General features: G+C 37.8%; 2 long non-coding RNA genes across 2 annotated transcripts; both read right to left on the bottom strand.

Annotated features, from left to right (window-relative positions):
- Positions 6408–6886, bottom strand: LOC107617035. The gene is made up of 2 exons (XR_001614764.2): positions 6561–6886; positions 6408–6457 (listed from the first exon to the last, which is right to left on the bottom strand). It is a non-coding gene; the product is annotated as an uncharacterized LOC107617035 (long non-coding RNA).
- Positions 7362–8876, bottom strand: LOC110267003. The gene is made up of 2 exons (XR_002354285.1): positions 8318–8876; positions 7362–7458 (listed from the first exon to the last, which is right to left on the bottom strand). It is a non-coding gene; the product is annotated as an uncharacterized LOC110267003 (long non-coding RNA).

Below are 9392 nucleotides of genomic sequence, written 5' to 3'. Positions count from 1 at the left end.
TCGTTTCCTAGTGAATTTGCATTTAAAATGTTGAGTTTAATCAAGAATTAATTATCTTTTAGCCACTATGGATGTTACTTTGAGTCATGTGAAATTCTGTTCATTTTAGGTAGTATTTAGCTGGATTTGATGAAGTTTCCACAGAAAAAGAGAAGAAGGCGAATGATGCTGTCAATCCTGACCTCTCTGCACTCAAACCTAAATATCTCGAGCTACAAAGGTCCAATAAACGTGATTTCAGTGGTGTTGGAAATCTAACTTCCAGAGCTTTCCAACGATATATAATAGTCGATACTTCTTCTCCACCACCGCAGTCAAGGTTGCGCCTAACTTGAGATTTCTCAAGTTAGGCGCAATGCTCAACAACAACACGTAAGAGAAGTTACTCCTTTCAAGTTAGGCGCATGATATACTCAAGTAAGGCGCAGCTCCGTGCCAAGTTAGGCGTGCCTTCCTATGAAGCAAGTGGTCCTCATTCATCAATTGAAGACGCGCGGATTGCTTTAATTAATTCGGATTTAAACTTTATTTTTTTATTTTAAAATAGGAAAAGATATTATTTAGTTTTAAAAATTATAATTTAAAATTAATTAGGAATAGATATAAAAGATAAAAGAAACTTCTCTTCTGGAGGATTCCACCTCAGTCCAATTTACAGTTTACCAGAATCCTAGTTTTCACTCTTTTCCATGAGCACCTAAACCTCCACTGTTAAGGTTAGGAGCTCTGTCTATTGTATGGATTGATTCTATTGTTTTTGTATTTTAATTCATGTTTTGATTCATTTAATTCAAGAACTGTTTTTGTTCTTTATTTTATGAAATTGTGTGGAACGGAAATATGACCCTCTTTCTAGTTGAGTTCTTGTATAACTTGGAAAAGCTCTTTACTTGAACAACAGCTTGAAAACATATTCTCCTAAATTTCTAATTATCTGGATTTAACGGGATACGTGACATATAATCCTCTTATATTTGGATAATTAGGATTTTTGTGGCATAATAACCAGAATTAAACTTCACCCTCTAATTGGAATAAATTGACCAAGGAATTGGCGGTTGATGAGAGTTAGAGGAGACTAAAAAGGTCTAAGGAATTAAGGTTTAGTCACATATGGTTTGCCATGAATTAAATCTTGCATGATTAAAATAGTTATTAAGAAAAGTCAATCCGGAAAATAGATAACTCTGAAACCTTAACTGTTTTTCCATATATTATTCCCAACTTATTTATTGCCTGTCTTCTGATATTCTGAGTTTACTGTTTAATGCTCTTTAAACTCTCAAACACTATTTTTTATTTGTCTAACTAAGTAAATCACTTAACCATTATTGCTTAATCCATCAATCCTCGTGGGATCAACCCTCATTCACTTGAGGTACTACTTGGTACGACCCGGTGCACTTGTCGGTTAGTTTGTGGGTTATAAATTCCGCACCAACAAACTGCAAGAATATCACTAGAGATGGCAGACAGGTCAATGAAAAAGGCTTATGGTCATGTAGAGGATGTCTTAATTAAGGTTGAGAACCTTTACATCCCTGCAGTTTTCATAATCTTGGATACTAGGGAGGAAGAAGATGAATCCGTCATTCTTGGAAGATCCTTCCTAGCCACTGCCAATGCCATCATTGATGTAACAAAGGGGGAGCTAATTCTACAGTTATGGGAGGACCACATCTTGTTCAAGATGCCCAACACTAACTCTCCCTCTGACAACCGAGACACATTTGTGTAACACTTAGTGTTCCAACCCTCTCTCTCAGTGCAAAGTTATACAGATCCCTCAAACACCATTCTAAGTTTGGTGTTGGGCAGCCATTATCAAGCACTGAGAACAAAGGTACTAAGAAGAAGTACCTAAAGGCTGGAGGGATAAAAAATTCCCCACTGAAGGCCTCTCACCTGGCATGAGAGTTATCTTCACTGACAATCCATTCATTCCACACACTATGAACAGGATCCTATCTCTGGAACATGTGGAACTTATCCATGAGAGCACAGACAAGAAGTTCACTGTAATGGGGCAAAATTTTGAGCCCCTATCCATCTCCATAAGGAGCTAACCGTCAAACTAGTAACGTTGAAGAAGCGCTTGTTGGGAGACAACCAATCAATAATTAATGTTTTCTTGTTTTTCTTTAAGTTTATTTAAAGTTATTTCAGTTTAATTTTCATATTTGTTTAAGTTTGTGAACATGCGAAGTAGTTAGAGCAGAAACAAAAACAGTCAGAGCTGAAAATAGAACACCCTGGAGCAGAGACCTTGTTGCGTTGAACGCCAGCAAGGGAGCACATTGCTGGCGTTGAACGTTAGCCAGGGAGCCTGAAGCTGGCGTTGAATGCCAGTCAGGGGGCAGAACTTGGGCGTTCAATGCCCCAACAGAGGCACAGAACTGGCGTTGAATGCCAGGAAGGAGGTCCCTCAAGGGCGTTCAACGCCCAATGAGAGGCACATAGCTGGCATTGAACACTAGCCAAGAGCAAGAGCTGGGCGTTCTACGTCCACAAGGGGGCAGTTAACTCAAATTCCCTAGCCCCTCAGGACTAGTGGGTCCCACAGAATCTCCACATAACCTACCTTTTTCTCTCTCTTATTTTCACTCTTCCCCACATACTCTTCCCTATAAATCCTAACCCAATCACATCTATATCACTTCCCAAAACCATCATAACTCCCACCAACCCCCACCCACTTCAAATTTAAATTTCTCACCCAAGTCCTACCCATTCATTCAAACCCTACCCTATTCCACTCCTATAAATACCACTTCTTCCTACCCTTCATACACACACCATTCATACTCTAAAGCCCACTTGGCCAAATCCTCCTCTCCTCCTTTCTCTACCAATTCTCTTCTTCTTCTACTCTTTTCTTCATATTTTTCTCGAGGACGAGGAAAGCTTTTAAGTTTGGTGTTGGAAAAGCCTTGCTTTTTGCTTTTCATTCACACTTATGGCACCCAAAATCGGAGAATCCTCTAGAAAGAGGAATGAAAAAGCAGTTGCTTCCATCTTCGAATCTTGGGAGATGGAGAGATTCATCACCAAAGCTCATCAAGACCACTTCTATGAAGTAGTGGCAAAGAAAAGGATGATTCTTGAAGTCCCCTTTAGGCTAAAAAAGAATGAGTACCCGCAGATGCGAAGAGAAATTTGGAGGAGAGGTTTGGAAATCCTAACCAATCCTATCCCAGAAGTTGGTATCTTGATGGTACAAGAGTTCTATGCCAATACATGGATCACGAAAAATCATGATACAAGCGTGAACCCAAGTCCCAAAAATTGGCATACCATAGTCTGAGTGCGTCTCTTGGATTTCAGCCCGGAAAGTGTAAGGTTGGCGCTATATTTGCCACTGATGCAAAGAGACCCACATCCTTACACTTGGAGAGTAAATTTTGACCAGAGGCTAGACCAAGTCCTTTTAGACATTTGTGTGAAAGGAGATCAGTGGAAGAGGGACGCTCAAGGCAAGCCTATCCAACTGAGAAGGCTTGACCTTGATGAATCCATGTTTTATGGTATTTATTTGCTCTATTTGGGTGGATTTCATCAACTTTTCTTGCACTTATCCGTTGAAATAGCATAGTTTCATAATTTCTCCCTAAATTGTGCTTGAAAGTGAAAACATGCTTTTTAATCTTTATAATTGCTAAATTTTATTCACTTTAATTCTATTTGATGCCTTGATGTGTTTGTTGAGTAATTTCAGGCTTACAAGGCAATTATGGATTTAAGAAGTGGAAGGAAAGCATGCAAAATGGGAGAATTCAAGAAATGAAGGATTTGGAAAGCTGCCAGTCCTGACCTCTCTGTACTAAATTAGTCATAACTTCAGCTACAAAGGTCCAAATGAGGCGATTTCAGCGGCATTGGAAAGCTAAGGTCTGGGGCTTCAAATTGATATATAATTTACTATTGTGAACATAAGTTTAAGTGTGCATACGCACACAATTTGTGCATACGCACAAGTTGGGATTAAGCTTGTGTGCGTACACACACACCTGTGCGTACGCACAGGTCCTGTTACGTGACCTCATTAATTGCAACTCGCTGGTAGTGATTTCTGGGCCCCCAAAACCCAATCCAACTCATTTCTAAAGTTATTTCAACCCCAATTCAAGTGGAAACAAGGGGGGGCAATTAGGTTTAGCTTTTATGATATTTTCTCTTAGTTTCTAGAGAGAGAAGCTCCCCCTCTCTCTAGAATTAGGGTTCTTTAGTTTAATTTCTTGTAATTTATACTTTTAATTCTTGTTTTTATTTACTTTTCCTTGTCATTTATTGTTATTGCACCTTTATCTTCTTCATCTCTTTTGTTATTTCCTTTATTTTGTCATTTTCATGTTATGAACACTCTTTGTTAATTTTAATTTCAATTAATGCAATTTATGTTTTCATGTCATTTATTGCTTTATTGAGTTGCTATCTTTACTTTCCTTTTGTGGTAGTTGTAGCATTTATTATTTCTTGTCATTTTATCATGCTTTATTTTCATGCACACCAAGTGTTTGATAAAATGCTTGGCTTAGTTTTCACTTAGTTTTTCTACATCTTAGCTTGGAATTGATGACTTTGGTGATCCTTGAGTCATTGATATCCATTCTTGGTTGATACATTAGAGTAGTTAGTTGATTTGGTCTCCCTTGACACTATGTGACCCCCTTACTGTTGACATAAGACTTAGGGATTGAAATTAACTCTGCCTATTTGACTTATCTTCGATGTAAGGTTGACTAAGTAGGATTAACTCTTCATAATCATCATGTGTTTATGGTCAATGGCTAGGATAGGTAACCTTAGCTCTCAATTACTTGCCAAGACGTTTTCTTGCATTTGAAGTTTTTTTTCCTTGCATTTAATTGCTTTGACTTTTATTGCTTTGATGTTAATTTCTTGCATGTTTAGTTTTCATATTCTTGGTTGAGAAATTGGGTGTTTGGGTGGAATTGAGTTGTGGATGTCCATTCTGCATTGTGTGAGAATAGTTAATTGGTTTGGTTTCTATTGACACTAGTCTTTTACTAAGTAATTAGTGAGTTGACTAGGACTTATGGATTGAGATCAATTATGCTCTTTTGACTAATTCTCAAGGAGGATTGATTAGTTTGGATTGATTCCACACAATTGCCATGTTTGTGGTCCATAACTAGGGTAGGAATCCTAAATTCCCCAATCTTTGCCAAGAGTTGCCATTTACATTCCTAGAGAAGACGACCCGGGAGTCTAAATACTCTCGGTTATTTTATATTGGATTTAATATTTGATCTTGAGAATTCATTGTTGGTTTGGACTATGCTACCAACGAATTGATGCTTGTATTTTTATCGATTCCAAACCATACAATAAATTTTCATTGTCAAATTTGGTGCCGTTGTCGGGGAGTTGCAATGGTGTAGTTATTGGCTATTGTAAATATGTTAATATGTAAATAGCTTGTTTCTTCTTTGCTAGTATGTGATTATCTTGCTTTTTTTTACTATTGTGAATATGTTTTTCTTGTTTGCTTTTGTTGTTCTTGTTGGGAGCTCATGGCTTGTTGGACACTCCACCAAAGCTTGGTGCAATCAATGGAGAGTTTGGAGACTCTAGCATTGTTAGAGCTTCTCAATAAAGTCCAACTTAAGGATTCTAAATAGAAGTGCTAGGTGGAAGACACCCCACCATGGTAACACCTTTCTAACCCTCTCTTTGTACGTAGTTTCAATTTGTTGCATTTTATTTCTTGTAGATAGCTTATCTTAGTTTAATATGAAACTTAATTTGCTTAGATTTTAGTTTAGATTATGTGTTTTTTATGAATAATATGTTTTGGGGTTGAAAAGCTATTTTGGATTTCAAGTTTGGTGCCTTAGAGCACTAAAAATTTTTGAGAAAAACAGAGCATGTGCGTCACACACAACCCCAATTTTCGCGTTCTGTGTGCGCGCACCCAGCTGTGCATGCGCACACCAGCTTATGCACCTTCTGCTGGGAGCGTTAGCACACCTTGTGCATCCGCATCCCTCTCTTTTTGCGCCTTGTGCGTGCGCATGGACCTGTGTGCGCACGCACAGACGGCGAGATAGCTGGAAATTTTGACACTTTATGTTAAAAAAAGAGTGTGTTCTGTGCGTGCGCACAAGCTTATGCGCACGCACACGTCTTGATCCTCTCTCTGTTTGGGGCACTCGCACACCCTGTGCGAGTGCACACCTCCCCTTTTCCACTTAGTGTGCGTACGCCAAGATCCCTAAAACAATAACAAAAGCAATACACAACAAAGAACCCTAAAAATCTTTAGTGTCTATTAACAAAATAACAGTGCAAAGTACATCTAACTAGCCAACAAACCTATTACAAGCACAATGAAGTATTTCCATAATCCATCTTAAGAATAATACCGTTTGAAATAAGATTATTACCTTAGTAATAGACTTTTGAGCACTCAAGCTGGCCACAGCATCTTTCACCTCTGCAGTAACACCAAGGATTGGATGCAGTTAAAATATATGGACAGTTTTAGTATGTAATAATTCAATATTTGAAAGAAACAGAAAAATTGATTCGAAACTTACTAGAGTAAAATTGAACTTTTTTATCTAACTTGCGATTGGACTTCGATTCCTTCCTGCAAAAGCGAGAGAAGAACATAAATAACTGCAAACTCCAGCTCAAGTCGCAAAGTAGATTTTAAACTTTGGAAACTAGGAAAACAGGGAAGGAAGGGAAGATATTAACTTTTCCCTCGTCTTTCCCATGGTGGAAGGTAGCGGCGAAGCGGTGATCGAAGCGGCGGAGAAGAACTACTGATGGAAAGCCGCAAATAGGGTCTACCCCAAGGTTCTGAAAATCAGACCAGTCATCAGAGCGTTTTAGTTACTGGTTCACTGGTTTACTGGTCCAACCGGTCTAATCATGGTTCAACCGAAAAAACCGTTCTTTAATAAAATAATAGATAAATTATAAATAAACATCATAAAATATTTTTTAAATTTAAAACCATACATAAAATATCACCAACTAGATGTAATTAATCATTAAAATACACAAAAACATACAGCAAATTTGTTCACAATTAACATAATTATATTTCCATTAAAAATAACTGGATTGAATTATAGTGCACAAGTTAAAGATAGAGAATATTGTCTTAATGTAGTAAAAAAGTAAAACAAAACAGGCCCTTTTAATTCTATAGAGAAACTTTCTTGAAGGGATTTATGACAACCAAAATAGGCCCTACTTTTGTCTGAATTGTACAAGATACTGTTAACAAGGTTAAATAAAAAGAACATTTTCCAGTTGTTTCACTGAGTCCAGCTATAGATGTAACAAACATCACTGTGTACTGTTGTAATTCTAGATCATATCTTACGTTTCCATCAGGCAGTGAAACAATAGACTCAGTTCCAAACATGTTATTATCTTCACCAGCTCCCAATTCCCATTTGAAAGTTGAAGCCAACACTGAACCTTCTGAAATAATGAACTTCAGAAGTAAGGGAAAGAAATAGAAAGTTCTAAATTATCCATGTCTTACTAATAACGAAAATAGAAAAACTAGTCTCTTGAACTCAATAATTATATCAGTTATCCAACTAAAGAATTGTATCACAGTTATTATAAACTGATTTCAAAGCCTAGAAGCAGAGTGAAATTAAAAACATGAAGCATATAATAAATCAAAAGATCACCAATTGCAAATTTTTTAATAAGAACAGAAATTAAGAACAATGAAATTAATAAATCATTCACGAAATTAAAAACAGCATCAGTATTCCGTAACAAATATTTACCATTCAGAACAAACAGCATTCAGCAACAAGACCATATCTAAACTCAACAATCAGCATTCAGCAACAAACATTAACCAATAATTACACTAAACCTCCATCTAGCAACCAGCAACCAGCAATGACAAAATAGCAACAAACATTAGTACATAAACATTTCAAAACAGTGATGACACTAAACCTACACCCAGCAACTAGCAATTACAACACAGCAACAAACATTATAAAACATTACACAAAAATTTGAACAAAAATTCCAGAAATTAAAAAGAACAAGAAGAACCAAGCATTCAGAAATTAAACAGAGCCATCACTCATTAGTAAACAGAGCAAAATCAAAAGGAAGAAGCGGATGCGAAGCAAAATTAAATAGACCCATCAGTAACCAGAAGCAAAATTAAACAGCCCATCACGCATCACTCATTAGTAACCACTAACCATGGAAAAATTAAAAAGAAAGAGCGGATGCGAAGCAAAATTAAACAGACTAACAGAGCCATCAGTAACTAGAAGCAAAATTAAATAGAGCCATCACTAACCTTCGACGAAGACACGGATGGCAACCGGTGAGACGACGGCGATAGGCGAGGCGACAGCAAGCGGCGACCCAACGGCGAGCTGCTCCAAGCCACGAACAGAGAAGCCAGAGAAGATGGGGATGACAAGCTGAGCTACCTGGGTTCCGGACAGAGGGAAGAGTAAGAAGTGGAGGCACCGAGAACCTGGGGACGGCGGTAGCAAGGAACCTAGGGCTAGGGTGTTACTGTGTGCTGCTTCGCGTTCTGCTTCTGTGTGCTGGAGAGGAGAGGCCAAGAGGGGTGTTACTGTGTGTTAGGCATATTAGGTTTCAAAAATCACAACCAAGCTTCAACGCACCGTTTTTGAAAATTTTGATTTTTGACCCATTTCAAAAACTGGCTGGTTTACGGTTCGGTTCGACTGACCGGTTCTCGGCCAGTTCAGCGGTTCAATATCGGTTTTTAAATTTTACGATTTTAGCTTCTGACCGAACCGTGTTTGGCAACAGTTTACGGTTCAACCAGTTCGACCCGCCGGTTCGAACCGATTTTCAGAACCTTGGCGTACGCACACATACCTGTACGTACGCACGCCCTTGTTTTCTCACTACTACACTTCTTTTCTTCTCTTCTCTCTACTTCTTGTCTTCTTTTCTCTTCTCCTCTCTTCTTTTCCTCCTTCAACCACCACTCACCGCTATATTTCACCACCCACGACACTCATCTTTAGTTAGTTAGTTAGTTAGGTAGTTAGTTAGTTAGGTAGTTAGTTAGTTTAATTCTATATTTTGATGCTAAGTGTTGGATGATTGAGTTGATTTGTTGATTATGTTGAGATATTGCTGCTGAATTATTATTGTTGTTACCATTTACTGAGGTTGTAAATTGTTGCTTGGTGTGGAGTTCTTCATGTTTAATTTTGCACATACCAAGTACTCATAATATTGCCTTTGAGAATCTCTTTTGGATTTCTAAATTACATGTTTTGGCCACCATGTAATTGGATTTCATTATCTATAGATAGGCAATTTGTTCTTAGTTGATGCATTTTTTGTTGGGTGATGCTTGTTATGATTGATTTTTCTTTAAGTCACCT

Source organism: Arachis ipaensis, chromosome B09 (assembly GCF_000816755.2).
Source record: "Arachis ipaensis cultivar K30076 chromosome B09, Araip1.1, whole genome shotgun sequence".
Lineage (NCBI taxonomy): Eukaryota > Viridiplantae > Streptophyta > Magnoliopsida > Fabales > Fabaceae > Arachis > Arachis ipaensis.
Note: the sequence above shows the minus strand (reverse complement) of the source record. Positions and strands in the feature narration are given on the sequence as shown.